Source organism: Ambystoma mexicanum, chromosome 4q (genome assembly GCF_040938575.1).
Source record: "Ambystoma mexicanum isolate Mex_15411 chromosome 4q, UKY_AmexF1_1, whole genome shotgun sequence".
NCBI classification, from domain to species: domain Eukaryota; kingdom Metazoa; phylum Chordata; class Amphibia; order Caudata; family Ambystomatidae; genus Ambystoma; species Ambystoma mexicanum.
This window is the reverse complement of record NC_090928.1, coordinates 490,202,769-490,221,664: the sequence shown is the minus strand read 5'-3', so window position 1 is coordinate 490,221,664 and position 18,896 is coordinate 490,202,769.

Sequence of the window (18,896 nt, the reverse complement as noted above, 5' to 3'; positions counted from 1 at the left end):
ATCAACTAAAGATAATTGTGTTACTAGGCTTGCCACGACATGGATATGAACACATGATAAACCGTTAAAGCAGTATGCATGAGAAAACTAGTTTATAAACATGGAGTCTACTGTCAGTTGCTGTTTGTGGTTGACCACTATCGCAATATGAACATACATGTACATTACCACTGAAGCTGAAGTCCAATGAGACTGACTAAAGCCAGGGGAGGCGTGTGGTCTTGTTCTGAAAAGTATCTTACCAAGCACTTTGAACGGGTCTTTCTTTTTACGGGTGTGACAAAGCCTGACTTACATTTTTTTCATCCTTCTTTAGTAAAACAGCAGGCTGAAAAACAATGGAAAAGAAGGATGGCCAACACCACTTCCAGTGGTTTTAAATAATCCAAAGCTATTTCAGACATAACCCTTCAGTGTTGGAAATATTTTCTAACCAGCCACAAAGTTTATAAACATAAATTATGTTGAGCTTTTTTGCATTCTGACAATCAATATGCAAAAAAAGTGAGCAGGCTATTCAGGGCCCGGTGAGGAAAACATCCTTTGTGGAACTGTTGACAAAACTGTGGTGCAGTGATATGTTTTAATGTTCTTGAAATAAATATATGAAATGTTAAAAGAAAGAGGAAGCTTATAAAAAAAAAACCAAAGCATTTATAAATGCATTTGAACACATGCTATTTTATTTGATTGGGCAACTTTTATTTTCGCTTTAAGATATTTTGATCTGTGAAGTTGTGACTGTTAACCGCATACACTTCTCAAAGTGTGTAGATTCCTGCTGCTGCTTTTCAGATGCACGTTTGGTGTGGCTTAGTTATACCGTAGATCACATTCTTGTCAGAGCATCATGTCTCGTGAACATCCATTCTGGGATCTGCGGCCTGCGGCTCTAGAGACGTTTTGGAGTACAACGCCTATGATCCTTCACTATTGGCTATAGTGAGCTGATCCTACCTTATGGAATTTGTTGTCCAACACTTCTGGTGCACCACAGATTGTATCCTTTGAAGATGCTGCTCTAAACAAGACCCAACGTGCCATTCAGTCTTAGTTGGGGTCAGATGTTAGTTGCACAATAATGTGTACATGCTAGCAGTATGCTCATAATGGTTTAAATATGTATGCATGTATGTATGTTTAGCTGATTAAATGGCCTTCAAATGCCATTTAAAACCACTCGGAGGATAAAGACAGAGAGTAAGGGATGTAACTGGGAACATTACCACCATTGAGAATAAAATGCACTTGATCAGTGATTGCAGTAATTGTACTGATCAGGCCATTAAAATATATATTTTTTGTATTAGAATAATTTATGGACTGTGTAACATCCGGAAGGGCAAGCACTCTTTCTGCAGTTTTGGTAACGGCATGATTAATATTGCACTTACTTTCGCACCATTTCTTTCCCTATTTCCTGTCGTTGGAAGCCTCTTTCTCCATGCTGGGGGAGGGCGTCGAGCAGACATATGTGAATTCGCCTCTAGAACATCACAATGTTTTGCAGCCTTTGACTGATGCAAAGAAAAAAACAAGAAGAACGATCAGTGAGTTAAGTACTGACCCCAGATATTAGTGTTGAAGCTGCTGATCCTATCTTTGAAATGAGACATTGCTTGCTATTTGAGCCCTTTATCCTTTTGAGGTTGATAAACAGAATAGCAATACATTAGTTAATAATTGCACTTATTTTAAAAAATATTTTTTTATTGTTTATAGTTAATTAATTAACTTTTACAATAACATTTTTAAAAGAAATCAGTTTCAATTTTACATATTTCATTTTTTTTACATTTATTTTACATAATTCATTTTTGACATAGCCAAAAAGAAAAGACACACTTAAAAAACAATTTTAAAACAACCAGAATTAAATGCCACAGAGATAAAACAAGTTAAAGTTTTTTAATTTTTTACAATAAAAGGTAATCAATTCATGTAAGAAATTGAAATTATAAGCTAGGACACGATGATAAATTCAATGCATTCAGGAAATTAGCAGTGGCAATTCTAATTCTCACCAGACGAAGAGAAAAAATAATTTGCCATTTTAGCTCTTGGTTAATATCTGCGAGAAAGGAATATAAGTTGGCAAAATGTGTCTTTCTTAAGGATGTTACGTTTGAGCAATCCATAATAAGATGTTTAATGGTTTCTTGCTTGGATGGCAATTGGCAAAAGCGCCAGAAGTTATCCGCTTTCGAAATTAAGCATCTATCGGCTAGAACTTCTTTAGTCAGCCATAGATTAAACCTTAGACGCATGATTGCTGATCGAACATTTGGAGATGGACTTTTAACTAGATAAAATGACATAGTTCTAAACTTTTTATCAGCCATACAGTTGCCATCAAAGTGTTTGTAGGTCAAGCACAATTCTCTAGTACGAATCCAGTCAATGGCGAAAATTAGAGATTTAACTTTCATCGGATTCTTAACTAGAAGATCAATTGATACATTAGCATTCACAAGCGTGTTATAAATGCATTGCAACCGTTTTCTAGCAAACACATTATTAGACAATAATAAGTAGGATGATATCGTCTTTAAGGCAGTGTTAGGGTTATTGCACATCAGACACTTCCTGAAAAGTGCACATTGGCGCCAGTGGCACTGTGCAGTAAGAGAAATCAAGCCTAGTTCGTAACGAATCCAAACAACTGGAATACCTTGGGAAAGATTCAATATCTTTCTCCAGAAAGATGCTTCTAATTTATCAAAAAGCTGTTCATCCACTAATTCCAATGATTCCATTCCATATAACAAGACTGGAGTACATTTCTGAGTATAGTAAGTCCAAGCAGGCATAATTGAAAATGTTCCATACTTCCTCATTATAATTTTCGTTTGGAATATTGCTGTTTGTAGCATTTGTTGCAATTGATCTAAATGTATTTGATTGTGTTGACTCATATCTATAGTGATTCCTAAATAGACATATTGGCTTACAACATCAATTCTGACGTTTTGTAAAGACCATTTCATTGTATTACGAGTAGTTCTTCTTGGGACGTACATCACAATTTTGGTCTTTCCCAGATTTATACTCAGTTGATTGATCTGAATGTACTGCGCAAGAAGGGTTAGTGAAGTTTGTAGGCCCACCGGGCTTTTTGAGCAAAGGACCAGGTCGTCTGCATAAAGTAATGCTGCTATGGGATTGCCATTCAATTTCGGGCCATCTGTTGTTTGATTAATGAAGACTTCTTTAATGTCATGTACAAAGAAGCTGAACAATGCTGACGCCAGAATGCATTCCTGTTTAAAGCCTTTCATGGTATGAATTGCTGGAGAGAGTAGACCTTCTGCATTTAGTCTTATCCTTATCGAGGTGTTTGAGTGAAAGGCAAGGATGATATCCTTCAGTGTGTTCAGACAATTGCACTTATAATTACAACTCTGGAAAGCATGAGCAATTTGACATGAAGCATTGTAAAGGAGTCAGTTGTATTGTAGTTTGTCCTGCGTCAAGGTTAATGTGTGTGTTGTTAGAAGGTCAAGAAGTGTGCTGTGTGTATTTCATAGTGGTACTGCACAAGAGAGACTGTACTTTCTCTTGAAGCCATTTTCCTTCTATATATTGAGAACGCTGTGGTCACCTATTCGCATGAATGCATCCCATCCTCTGTGCCAGTGTCACATTTCTAAAGACACTCCTGATAAAGTCCCTTTGAGCCAGTAGTACGAAAAGGATAGTTCTGCTTCATTCTTGAGTTACAGGATCCTAGTGTACGTTGTGACGGTTTATTGAGAGGCCACCCTCAACACAGGGAGTTCCTTTCCTCCTCAAGCTAAGTGTCACACAAACGGTTAATGTCAGTTCTTTTCTTCAGCCCTATCTCCAATTCATCTGTTACCCCTTGGAACCCTTCCACTGAGCTGCCAATGAGCCAAGAACCAGGCCGGTCTACAGGAAATATATTTATATTTATTTGAATTAGATGTTAAGAAAATCACACTAAAATGTCAAACACCACTTTATCCGTGGCACAACACAATAAACCTCTCTCAAAATAAATAACTCACACAAGTGGGTTTAAAAGAAAAGAAATCACAATTCTTTACTTTCTAGAAATGTCACTTCAAGAAATAATTAAACTGATCAATAAACAAAAACAATTACGTATGCAATGCTGTGCAATTTCAATTTTCCTGTGCGCTTAAAAGGCTAGCAGTTTAGTTTTACATATTTCTGCAAATGCATAAGGAAATTATTATTTCACCCGCACTTTTGCTTTAAAATAAACACAGGGTGATTTAGCAGTATGTTTTAAGACCCCCACCCCTACTTTGTTCTGTGTTGGGGAACTCTGACAGAAACATTGGAATGATTTGGGAATTTTGAATTTTGAGCCCCCCTTGACTTAAAGGCCTGTGTTGCAGAAGCTGGCCAGCAACAATTGGGATGATTTGAAAGATTTGGATTTCAGACCCCCCTCCACTTAAAGACCTGTGTGGGGGAAGCTGAACAGAAAGATTGCCAATTAAATTAAAGACTATAATTTTCAGTGCAGGAATGAGCTGTGTTAATTTCAAATTTTAACCCTATGGTGTTCTTTCAAATGGAATTTATTAAATTAATATTTTTTAGTTAAATAGGCTGGGGATCTGCACAGTTCCCCCGACACACACTGTAAAGGGAAAGGATTTAAGGCCAGTAGATCCCCCACCTTTTGGTTGCAAAGAGATTGATTCTACTTATAGTGAAAACCTCTGTTTAAAAGTTTAGGAAAGCCAGCTGCATGTCTGGACCCTCTGGAAATACAGGGCAGGGGACTGGTCACTCCAGTCTCAATGATGGTCCCCAGATCTTTACCATGGAGTCCAGTCAGATTTTGTAGCCCTCCCTAGCAATAGACAGCTCCATCAAGGTGCAATCTCCTTTGGTAATTACTTGAGGCTGCCAGATTGTAAATTTCAGCAGCTCTCTCCTCCTCATAGGGCATTCACTTTATATAGCAGCGATGACACCATCAAGTTTACAATCTTGGGGAGTACCCTACAAGAGTTCTCGCAAATAGAATTGGACAGTTACCCTTCTCTCTCCTCCCAAATCTAGCCCATCTCTAAGGATTGGTTTAGGAATCTGGAGCTACCATATGTCAATTCCCATTTTTAATCCCCATGTGTTCTCATGTCAACTTTCTGGCAAGAGCCAGTTATGTATCAAAACATTTGTTATTTACTATTAACTGCCATAAAATATATATTTTCCAATTCAGCAAATCAGGGGGAATTTAATCAAATGACAGCCGGGGTGCACCATGTTGCATGCCCGTCTGGCAATTTTCTGCCGTTATTACAAAAAGCATAATATTTATGAACATGTAATTTATTACCCAAATTATATCACCGAAAGCACGTGGAAATTACATAAAAATTGACACATAAATCAAGAAAGTCTGACTTATAATTGCTGAGAAAAAGACAGAAATGAAAATAGTCTTTTTAAATTAATAATACATCTTTGGGATATGCAAATTGGAGGCCTCCTGTCTGCAGTGCCATTTGCCTCTCTGGGCCAGTGTTCATTAGTATCTTTGTTGTTTAAGGTTTAGGGTGCAGATTGTAAGTGGGGTATGATTATGCTACACTGAGATCCCCCACTGCAGACATCTGTAATCCAGTCTTCTTATCTGAAGGATAGTTAGTGCACATTACCTTTTTTTAAAATCTAAAACACTTCTATTTTCCTGTAATCTTTTCTTTCCAGAGTTCATCCTTGATTACAGCCACTATATTCACACCTCCCCCCTACATTCTGGACATGCACCAGCCAGAGGATATGGCCTGCTTAGAACTGCCTTTAGAGACAGCAAGTCTAAGGAAACTTGCTTTTCGACACGCTTTGGTCCACATTGTATTGCAATTGTAAACAGTTGGAATGCAAGCCAAGCTTTCAGTTGGGAAGTCCTTTGTGAATTTTGCCCAGAGGCCCACCATTTGTCTTTAACAAAAATGCAAGTTCTGCGCGGTGAAAATGTGCACACTTATCAATTGCAAATGTAGCACTGTAAAAGGGGAGGGGGCTACTTTTAATCATTATATAAGTAAAGTCCAAAATAAAAGTAACTTACATATAAAAGAAATGCTGGAGCACTGGTAAGTATAACCAAACTTAAGGGTAGGCTAAAACACAGTAAATAGGCTTTACAGCATGCTTTTGTTGCAAACATGTGGTAACTTTTTTATTAATATTCAATGAAGCTGCAGTGGCTGGTAACATATTGCAGGTTCCATGATCCCAGGCTGGCATGGTAAGAAGCAAACTATAGTTATAATCCATGGGTCCCGCTGACAGACAAGGAGAAAATAACCATTTAATAATTCAAAATGATTTGTAAAACATGATTTTTAGATGGAGTCAAAAGAACCATGGCAGTTTCAAATTGCCCCTTAGAACATTTCACCTGGGAAGAAGGTTGGAGAGTTCTTAATATGCAACATTTGTATAGCAGTATGTCCATGGTTCAAGGCTCTGACAGTGCCATGGTAGAAGACGTTTCTCATGAGAAAGTAGATGAGATGACCGGGACAGATGAATAACGTTCTGTTGGTCATCTCAAATGTTTTGATGAATTGTCATTATAATGTGGGAAGTGGGGGTTGGAGACTGTGACATCACATATTATAATTGAGGGCAGTGTCGGAATGTTTATGGACCCAATTACAGAACATAATATATGCTTTTCTATGAGGGTATAATGTGCGAGCACCAATCAGCTCAGTGTGGGGAGACTTTTCATGTTGCAAAGTTACCAATGTTCATTAGCTTGAGTGTTATAACTTTCTTAGATTTAGGGGTGTTTCTTTGACAGAGCCTTTTCATAAAGTTCTGTTCTTTGATGTGTTAGAACATAGCTGTCCCAGTTGCATCTGGGCCCTGAATAAAACCTGTGCTACTTCTTGCTTGTGTACATTCCTTTTTTAACTACTTTTGAAATTTTTATTGTTGAGTTCCGAGGTGAAACTCACATTTTGCATTTTCTAACATCAGCCTTGATTCTTTGGTATACAGAGTGTTTTCAGGATTCACTTTGCTTTTTGCACTGAAAGTACAGGGCTGTTTCTTTCAATCATGAATAAAATACATTTTAATTATCTGCTGTTTGTTTTTCTGCTGAAAAGTGCATCTGAATTGTCACAGTGCAATAGCTTTGGTAGGTGGCAGTTTCAGTGAAAATGCTGCATTTATTTCCCAGGCAGTAATGTGATTTGCTTTTCCAATCAGCACTTGGATTACATTTTGTTTTACTGCCTTTGTGTATTAAAATTCTTCTTTTCCTTTGGTAATGACAGGTAGGTATTTTTCACATGGCCCTTCAGCTCCATTGGTTGGGGCCTTTGAATACACCCCTTATGCCCCCTTGTTCTTCCAATATTCTTTTGTGGGGAAGAACAGGGCAGAGTGGGATTTCATCTGACCCCTTTTTTCCTTATATTCTTCTTTTAGTTGGAGACTGTTTGGCTCAATTTCCTTTATTAGCGAGTGGCCACTCCAGTCTCCCCTTCTGTCTCTGGGTTGGGGGTGTGGCACAGCAACCCCTTTCTTCCCTCTTTAGGTAGTGGGCACTTCAGCCTCCCCTTCCATCCGTGGGTTGGGGGTGTGGCACGGCACCCCCTTTCTTTCTTCATTCAGTGGTCCCTAGGGTCCTCCCGGACTCCCCTCTTGCCTCCAGGCTGGAAGTTAATGGAGTTAATTGCTAACAAGTAGAAATATAAAGAGGTTCAGTACTTTTACATACATATTTCCCCAGATGATTTACACAGAACTGACAAAAACAACAACAGCACACAATTATACCAGCCAACATTTTCACCACTTCACAAAACCTTATTTCTTTATTTTCTTGCTCTTTACCATGAGCACTAAGTAAATTACTCCCTGTGTATATATATTACAGGGCCTGCTGCAGCGGCCCTGTAGTTATGGTTAAGTTGTTCAACTAATAGAAAGAACACTTTTCGGGTGGCTTATAACTTTGCCCCACCTGGACAAATCCTCACCAAACTTTACAAAATAAGGATATTGCCCGCAGAATTATTTTCCAAAGTTTGGTGTAGTTTCATTGAGGGGTGGAAATGTTATAGGAGGTCCAAAAATCTGTGGAAATCACAATGGAAAATAAATGTGCTGGCACCTACAGCCCAAATCGCTGGGCAGATTTTCACCAAATTTGCACCAGGAGTGTGGCGGCTTTGTCCCAAAAGTGTGCTTTTCTAAATTTGGTGTAAATCCATCCAGTAGTTTAAAAAATAAATTGACAAAAAGTAAGTAAAAAAATGAATGATATCTGGGTCCGGTCCGGGGACTAATTTCCTGATTCAGAGTTGATTGCATGGTGAAAAACGTGAGGTGCGTCATCATTTTTGAAACGGTCGCCATATTGGATCTGTGTATAGCCGCCGCTGACCGCAGACACCACAGTGAGTAAAAAGTCTGGAAACCACACTTGGGGTTATTTTTTGGCAAAAAGAGGGCCTGAACAGGGTGGGGGAGTCGAATAACATCTGTATGGAGCTACTTTTATAGGTGAAAAAAGGGCATGGATGTGCCGCCGAGTCCAATGCTGACAGCGGACTCGGCGGCACATTCTAATTGTGTGAGTGTAAGTGTGATAGTATTTTTGTTTGAAGTGTGTTGTAATTAAGGGAATGTTTAAAGCAGTTAAATACCTGTTTATGTATTTTAACTATATTGGACTTTAGAAGAAGCTTTGAAGTAAGAATAACTGTGATGGCATATTTGGAGTGTATTGTAATGACTTATATTTTAGAAGTAGCTAGATACCTGTTGGCGTATTCCAACTGTTTTGGGTTTTAAAAGTACTATTGTAGTATTTCAGATGTATTTGGTATATTCTGTTTATTATACTATAGTTTAGCGAGTATATTTAGGTTGAAGGAATATAAAGTAGGCATTTTTTATATTTGGTGGTAATTTTGGAGTATTCAAATTATATTGAATTTTATTTAAAGTATTGAAGTAACGCAAATTGTGATGGCATATTTGAAGTGTATTGTAATCAAGGGTATTTTTGAAGTAGTTTTTTACCTATAGTTGTATTCTAACTATCTTGCCTATTAAAAGTACTATCATAGTATTATGGATGTAGTTAGATACCCGTTGACGTATTCTAACTGATTATTGTCCTACAGTTTAGTGACTACATTTGGTTTGAAGAAATATTAAGTAGGCTTTTGTTAGATTTGCTGGTAACCTAATTTTTTGGAGGAACTGAGGTGTCACTACATTCAAACCAACCCGTTTTTAAAATAAATATATGTCGTGTAGTTGCATGAAGTGGTTGTAGCACGAGTGTGGTAGATTATGCCCACTGTGGCCGTGTGTGAAGCTAATAAGATTCCAGTTGTTTTTGGTACCATTTGCATGGTACCTTAGAAGCATTAGTATCGCATATTGGTCATGTGAGTTTATTTGTATGTTGGACCGATTGTCTGAATTACAAAAGGGGCATACTATGCTATGATATGCATTCTGCAGAAGCTGGTGAAATGGATTGGATTCCAGATTTGGTATGGATACATATACAAATCGTCCAGTAGGGATGTGCTCTTGTGAAACGTGGTCGAAGAGAGTGCATGCATGTTTTCATGTGTATGAAATCTGTAAGATTTAATTCACAGGGATTTCATTGGTTTCCAGTACTTTTAGTAAGTAAATTAAGAATTCTTGTGGATCTTCCTGTGAGTTTATGGTGAATTTTACCATTCATGTACAGTAGTACAATTCTCGCTTTATACCTAAGATACTATATGTGCTGTCAGGATTATTTGTGGCATTTCTATAAAAGAGGAGTATTTGCAAACACAACTGGTTGGAGCCATTTAAGTAAAGTTGTGAACAACTGGTGACAATTGGATGAGAAGATTGTTTGCTCTAATTGCATAGCAATTTACTCCAGTTGTGTTACTGAATTTAAATGGACCATAGAGTTGTGCGTCTGCATCATTTGATGGGCCTGCATTTGTTTTTTTAGAAGAGACATTTCTTTCTTTGTAATCTAATGGACTTGCAGTTGATTTTGCACTAGACAGCTTTGTGGCTATATTATTTGATGGAGCAGCAGTTGGTCTTTGTTGGTCTTTGTTTCTTTAGTGGTATTGTTGGGAGATCTGTTATAGGTTCTGTTTATATTAGTTTTCTTTTTAAAGGTTTTCTTTTTTGAGATAGAGGGTACATATCTAGATAAGGGTGTACAGTGCATGTAGCCTGTTGTATTCTAGGATTCAAGGAATGCCAGCGTCGACTTTGTTTGCATCAAACTTAACTAGGATCAGACCATTGAGTGTTCGCAGATGCAAAAGTGTCACGTAGCTTTACCAGTGACCGTTAACCCTGACCGCCTTCCGTGTAATGAGGCCCATAGTCACCTAATAATTCTTCTTTTCTCCAAGGTATAAAAAGTTGCAGTAGAGCAATGTAATAAAGTTCCTTATGTTGTGGAGATTTAAATGATAACTTTATATAATGAATTAGGCTAGGTATTGTTAAGTTTCACTAGGCTTTGTTCACAAGTTGGGACTGAATATTTGCCAGTACTCTCATCTGGTATGACAATGTTTTTGTGGGAGTAGTTTTGGGCTATGTCGTGCAGGCACGTTTTCCAAAGCAGTACATCTGTTTGGGTAATATGTGTCAATTAAATTGTTTTTTTGTTTCTGTGGCTATTGGGATCCTTTCTGCTATTGTTTCTATCTCTTGGTAGAATTTTAGTACTCTTTTTCCAGGATGAAGCTGGACCAAGTTTTAGCCAGACAATGTGTTCAGATTTGCCATATAAGGCTGTACCTGTTGAACGGTCTGCAGCTTCATAGCACCCACATTTTCTATGGGACAACATTTTTATACCAAACCTGTACAATTTCTGTGACATTGTTTTGTCAGATGATATGTCACCACAGAGGTCTTTTAGCTCTGTTTTCTCAGCTTTGGTGAGATAGGCTATGACTAGAGGATTTGCCTTTTAGACTGTGTCTAATAGAAGACATCAAGCTTTTTGTAAACTGGTCTAGGGAAGTCAAAGTGACATTTGGTATTTACCTTTGGTTTTATATCTACGTTGGCAGTATTTGCCACACTTATGTTTTTGGAAGCACATGAATTGTGTATGTAGGTCACTATGTGTGATTTTTGAAAGAGTGTTGAACTCATGTATTTTTAAATAAATTGTAAAACAGTGGCATCACTGTCATGGCCAAATTTGGGAGCATCTTTTATCCACAAAAGCATGTGGATGTGTCGTGCTCCTCTGGATTGATATTCTTTTCTCCAAAAGAAGAGGGGAGGGGTTGTTTTATTGAAGATGAAGTGCAGCATGGCAATGCAGTTATGGTGAAAGAACCTTGATACATTAACAGAGTGAAGAGAACAGTATTCTCCTCATATTTAAAGCATGTGGTTGGGCCTGCGTTTGTTAATTTACAATGTACATCAGCGTGACATCGGAACCAGTATTCTTTTTTACCACGCATGTTTGCCAAGAGATTTCTGATACTTGACTGCAAAACTTCATTTTTGTGTTTATCTTTTGAAGCAGTTGGGTAGCAGACATGTTTAAACAACTTCATAACACAGAGTTGCTAGTTCACTTTCGAACAGGAGGCCAAAAATGTATTCTACATATTGTCTGAATCTGGGATCTTCAGAATACATGCGGAAATAGCAATATCCTGATGCCATAATTTGTTTTGATCTTTCATCATATCTTCCTCCTTTTCCTGTAGGAAAGAGTAGCGGAAAAGAACGTGCTTCTACACTTTTTTTCCCATATGCTAATTGAGGATAATTTGGCTTGACACATTTGATATGTTTCTAATGCATCGTGTGTAGTGGGTGAATTGTATACTGGTCTAAACATTTGGTAGTAGTAACAGGATCTACATGTTCAAATTGACCAGTTGCTGGCGAATCTTGAATTATTTGTGTGGTTTCTCTTATGTTTTCCTCCATATTTATATCTTTGTACTATTCATTGTTTTCTTTGAGATATTGTAGGACTTGTCTAACTTTGTTCAAGTCAACTAGTTGTTGCCAAATTATTTTGTCTTTTGTTGGTACACCATTAATTATTACAATCAAAGGTTGATATATTGTCCATTTTACGCCAAGACTTCCTACATTTTCTTTAAGATCTAATGGCAAATATACTTTTTTGCCATGAATGCCTTTTAGTAACTCAGATGGAGACAATTTGGCCGTTTTTGGTTAAAGGCGTATTATAGCTTGAAATGGGTGTACTGTTTGAATTATAATGCTCTCATACACGTTAAGTTGTTGGATGTGGGAATTATTAATGACAGCACGTGATGGCATCTGGTTATTGTCAAGCTTTGTATTTCAGCACATGCAAACTATTGAGGGGTTAGTTATTTTGTATTTATTTTCTGTTGTTAAATATAAGATAATTGGAACCATTGGGATTCTTCATTGTCCTCTATTTTGTAGGTCATCTCTACTATTTCTGTGCTCTTTTTATAAAATGTTATTTGACAACAGACACATACTTGGTCCGGTATTTTAGCAGATCTGTATGAAACTTAGCTATTTATTTTTTGTATGTGGTTGTTCAGAGTTTGGTGTTTGTGAGGCTTCCGCTAATGTTTTCGGAATTTTCTATGTCAATTTCAGTTTCAAAATATTTACTTTGGATGTGCTCTATTTCTCAAAGGAGTTCTTTGGTTGTTCCATGTAGGAGAATGTCATTTAAATTTTGCAGTTGCAGACCAGGACATTTTGCAAAGTATATTCTATGCACAAGATTCTGTATAGTGGAATGGTGTGTTGATAACTTTTTGATGTGGAGGAAGGTGCTTCTGCAAGCAGTTCCTGAAATGCAGGTTAATTAATGTGATTGCAGTCCAGTGTGGCTGCGCACTGGAGAGGAGTGTATGGTTGTAAAGTTTTCATTGTACTTTTATCTTTTAGTTTCACAGTGAATAAGGAATTGTCTTAAAGGTTTGAAGAATTGTTGGCATATACTACACATTGAGGTGCATGCACATTTGTACACTGGACTGTTTCTTTGGGTGAAAGGAACATTTTTTTGAAAGATTGTTGGGGAAGTTTTTTCTATAAGGTTTTCTTTTGCCTAATGATTTCATACCCTTGGTCATTACTGTTTATGGCAATTGTTTTTTTTTTTGGTCTTGTTAATGAGCCTCTTCATTGAAATATGGTTCTCTGCTGCTTTTGTGAATCCATTCACCTTCACAAAATTTTGAAAAGGTATCTATATTAACATTGTGCATGGCCAGAAGTATTTTTTGTAATTTATTGATTAATTTAGTTAGTGGTTTCATTCTATTTAAAATCAATATAAACGACTTTCTCTTTAGTAGAAATGCGCTGTCAATTCGAGCTTTGCGAATTAATCTTCTGCAGTAGTTTTGAAGAGTAGATCATGACTTTTCAGCTGTCTTCATAATATTGTGAAGAACTCTACGGTGGAATTTTTTTTGTAAAATTACAGTTTTTTAATGCTTTACGGTGGCTAAGTTAACAGTGGTAGATTTAGTGTTAGCGTCATTAGTAGGTCTGCTCTAATTTGTACATCTTATTTTACTTCTAGTTTTTGCAAGAGGGGCCTTACTTTTTTTAGTGGTCGCTGGTTTAGTTTTGTTGAGTGAGATTACCAGCTGTTTTGTTTTAATGATTTCTGTAAATTGTTTTAGAGGGGATGACTATATGGCCTGCTTTTATTCTTATCTGCTCTCGTTTTTCTTTTTTTTCCATAGAGTTGTTTTTTAGTAAGCATTCTGTTTTGTCTGTTGGGAAAAAAGAAAGTTTGGGTTTGAAAGTTGTGGAATGAATATGCATGTAATGTGCATGGGTGTCTGGGTGTGATTGTGTGATTGTGTAGTGGGAAGATAGGTATGGGTGCAAAGGTTACAAGAGTAAGAGTCAGTAAAGGTGTAATGGGATTGGGTTAGTGAGTACTCAAGCTGTGGTGTGTTTGAATAAGTAGGGACATTATGATGTGTTGAAGAAAACAGTGAGTGTTATAGTGGTGATGTTTAGATGAGAATAGCAAGAGTGTGAATGTTGCAATATAATGAGTACGAGTAAGATAAATGTTGATTTGAAAAGAATACTCTAGGAGAATATATAGTGAAATTACATTGTGACAATTAGAGAGATATGCATGCTAAATTAAAGCACTTACTTTGTAGTATTTGAAGAGTGTTCTTTTTCGGTAGCTGCCTTTGGCCATCTTCTTCTTTGCCTTAATTGTAAAAGAAAGTTGTGGGTATATGTGGCAATGGTGAAGTATTTTTAGTAAGCAATGTTTGTTATTTAAGAAGATAGGAGGAGTTGTTGTGAAAAAGAGTTAATAAAGATGTTTTATGGGTTGTGTACGAAAGTGTGTTAACTATGTTGTTAAAAGAATCCGAGTTATGAGTAGTGCTGTTTGGTAAATTAGAAGGAACAGGGCAAAATGGGTGTGAGAAAAAGGTGCATGTGTACGTTATTTTTGTGCTGCTAATTTTAATGAAAGAAGGGCTGTGTTAGTGGTGTAATGTATTTGTAATGTATTGCAGTGTTTTTAAAGAATATGGACACTGTGGCCTAGTGGTAATGTAATGGTGGATTGTTGTTGAAGCAGTCTTTGGAGTCTTGTAGTAGAGGTTGGGAAAGAAGAGTATTTTATATGTAAGGTATAGTGTTGTATATGAATACATTGGTGGTATAGAGATATGTGTGAGCAGGTGGAAAATGGTGGCAGTGTAAGGGATGTAATGAGTGAGGATGGGAAGTGTGACATTTACTTGGAATGAAAAATGGAAATGGCTGACCCTTTCAAAAGATTTCTTTTTAGTAACATTTTCATGAAAGTAAAAAAATGCAAATTTGCATTTATAGCAGCACAGTGTGCAACCTTTTTGTATACTAAATGAAAAGCATATGGAAAAGATTTGTAGCACATGTTTAAGTGGCAGTTGGTGTGTGGAAGTTAACTATGTTGGGAGTGCTTGTGAATATGATCCATTGATCCATTCCAATATGTAGGTGCTTATGAAGTCTTGGTTTTTTTCTTTACATTCTGGGAGTTGTATTTGCACTCTTTCCATTAGACAACTTGGACTACAAGTTCCAAAATGCTGTGAAAACACTAGGACTGAGCAGCTACAGATTTGAATGGGTCATGTTAGCAAGTATGCATGCACTGTTAAGATATTAAACTTCCACACACTAATTGGTACATACAAATGTTGTACAAATCTTTTGAATCTGCTTTTTCTTTCTTTTACAAAGACATTGCAGACAGTACCGCTGTAAATGAATTTATGCATTTCCTAACTTTAGTGAAAATGCTCCTAAAAAGAAATATTAGTAAACACACAGCATTTTCCATTTTTAATTTGATGTACATGTGACACTTTTGAATCTTAATGTCCAGTCCTGTTTTTTTGCATTTTGGGACTTGTAGTCCAAGTTGTCTAATGGGAGTAGTGCTATTACAAGTCACAGAATGCAAGGAGAGAAACCAAGACGAGATAAGCAACAATAGAAAGGAATGGGTCATGTTGGTCAGTATTCATGTACTGCCAACATATTAAACTTCCACACACCAAGTGTCATTTAAACATTTTGTATGATTCTTTTCAATCTGCTTTTCCTTTCTTTTATAAGAAAAGTTACACACAGTGCTGCTATAAATGCAAATATGTATTTTTTATGTTTCATGAAAATGCTCCTAAAAAGAAACGTTTTAAACACACAGCATTGTAAGTAACTGCCACTTGATGTGTGCAAGTGCTAAATGCTGCAATACATGGCATTTGTTAGAGTGGTTAAAAAAGAGAATATGCTTATTCAGAAGCTTATTACAAGTGGCAGGAACCCTGTATACATACATTTGTAAAAGAGTTGAAAAAATACTTATAATAAATATAAGCATGACTTGTTAGATGCGGATGTTGTTGAATCTGCAAAAAGTAATCTTGGAGAACTTCACAGTAGTTTCTGATGCAGGTGGCTGTGAGTAACAGCAGGTATGTACTCTGAGAGATCAAGAGTACATCTGAAGTGTTGAACCAGGATGACAGGGTTACATGTAGTGTTTTTGAATGTGATTGGTGAAAGGATGTGTGACTGTTTGAAAGCGGCCAATGAGGGTGTGTCACAAACATGAATGTAGAAAGGGTAGAAGGGCCATCCTGTGCGTCAGTGTCTGCGGACACTGCTAGTCCATGGATCTGCATGTGCAATCCAGGCCTTTTGAGGATGCCTGGAATGCAAAGGGGACTGCAGAGACCGTAGACAATCAAGGATGTCCACAGACATCAGGAGATTAGCCAATCAGGTTTCTGGTTGTGGTGTACAGGAAGACATGATGGGAAGAGTTACCTTTGTTGTGTCCAGTGAAGATGGCTATGATCTGAGGAAGCAGACTGTCTGGATCGTGGTTGATTCTTGGGTCTATTGGTTGTAGGTGTATTGTGAGCAGCGTGTATTATCTGCAAATCTTGGATTTGAAGAATTTGACATTTTCTGGTATGGAGTTCAAGGAATAAAGTGGGTGGACCGCCTCCGGTTTTGTGAGAATATGGTTACTTTCAAGCATCTGGACATCATTGTTTTTCACTGTGGAGGTAACCATTTGGACTATGTCACCAGAATTTCATTGCAGTTTGCAATGAAGGATACATTTGGAAAGTTTATTGAACTGTTTCCATGGGCAAAGCTTGTTTTTTCTTGCATAGCTCAAAGACAAATGTGGGTGCATTCAAATTCACTTCGTCCAAAAATTGAGAAAGCAAGGCGCAATGTGAACAAAGTGGTATGTGCATTTTTGTGGGATGTTGGCATGACATCTTTTTATAATGAAAATATCAAATTTGATATTGTCAACATTTTTAGAAGAGATGGAGTGCATCTGACTGATGTGGGCAATCAGATGTTTCTTGAAAACGTTCATAATGCATTGAAGCAGTTTGTGTGAACACATACAATATGGATTGAAATATGTTTTAGTAGTTGAAGTAAACAAAAAGGAAAAACCAAAAAATAAATTAGAAGCACTTTTTGTGAAAGTTAGAAAAAATAATTAAGTTCAGTAGAACATTTGTTAGTTCAGTACATAAAACCAAATAATAAAAAACATATATGTAAAGCCAGACATTTGACAAAAAGGTTTTTTAAGAACCACCTATTTTTGAATGAAAAACAATTGAAATGATTGTAATTCCCCCACCCCATGCCTCACATTTTTCTGGTGTCCATGGACTATCACACTGTATGTGGACTATGCAGGCTGCAAAGGGTCCTGTGACTTTTTTTCAGATCTATTTTTGAACTGTGAAAGGTGGCTCCTAAAGGAACAGTTTTTTTTGTTTTATGATTTTGTATTTTTTTGGCTTTTTTGTTTTCTGGCAGGAGAGCAAGGTAAGATGGGGGAGGGAAGGGGCACCAACCACAGAGACGGAGGTGCAGGTTGAAAGAGGAAGATTTTGGGCGGGCCTAAAATTTAAGGTAGGTCACAGTGTTTCTCATGCTCCTTCACCTCGGACTCGAAAGCTCTTCAAAATTGCTCCCCCCTGCATATCGGTGTGTCGCAGTACAAACATAGTACCCTCGAAAGGTAAGGGTCATCAGCATTCTGTATGGCCTGCAAGGCGGCCACCAGGATCCTCTGCCTCACAGCAGTAGCCTCTGTGGTGACAGGAGCAGTCAAGGAAGGTGGGGTAGAGGCTGTCAACCTGCTTCTCCCTGAGAAAGGAACAACATTTCTCAGTGCATCCGAGTGGCTGGATCTTGTGTGGCGGCACATGTTAGGTGGTCCCATAGGAGTGCAGACCAGGTTTTGTGTGCAACTCACCCTGGCTGCCCGAGCCTTCGGTACACCCCAATGGTGGAGAAAAAAAACATCACAGACAGAATTCACTTTGGGCGCTGGAGGTAGGCATGTCCTCTACCTCATATTTGTCTTCATCAGCTTCTGCATCTCTGTGCCTGTTCCTCTTTCCAGGCCCCCCAGATGATGATGGTGGTGTTGGTGGGGGTGGCTGCGGAGGAGGAAAGGCCATAGCAGATGCCATTTTGCAGATAAGTGCAAGGTTCTTCAAATTCTGCACAGCAAGTCTACTCCTGGTGCTCTCCTCTGGATAGCCAGATTGAGAATGACTGAAAGTAATGGGTGGGTCCCTTCAAAGGAAATGTCCATGGACCGCACAGATGTCTGCGTACTACTGAGTCAAAAATAGATCTTGGAAAATTGTAGAAAGTTGCCAGATCAACTATCAATGGGTCTAGTAGCGGACTAATTAAAAGTGCGTCATGTGAAAACTGACATGTCTGGTGTCCGCGGACGCACCTTTTTGAAAACGGACACCCCAAACAGTTGTATAGTCCATGGACTATTTATGGGATTTTAAAAAAGAATGATCACAGAATTATATACAAGACATTTACAGTAGAAAAAAAAATGTATTTATGAAAGGGATAGGTATCAGATTGGGAAACATAAATGGGAGAATTTGGAATTTGTAGGAAGTCATGATCGGGGAGGGAGGCAAAGAAGTTTCATTAAATCATCTTTCCTGCACATTTTGTTAATCTGATTGGTGTGATTGCTGGGGGCAAGGTGGACCGGTGCAAGTGGGACAGTGATAATTAACTTTCAAATTACATGATTTTTTACATAACCTAAAAGTTCTTTACATTTGTTATTAAGTGTATAAACATTTTCAGACAAAATCATTATCTCATTATGTACATTTGGGGATTGGGATAGTCTTTGGGATTGTTCTGATTCTTCATAATTCATTGGTGGTGAACTTTATTCAAGTAAAGTATGTACTGTAGGAAAATAAGAAAGTATTAATTCAATTAGCTGTATATAAACTACAGTATATGTTTACATTGAAAAA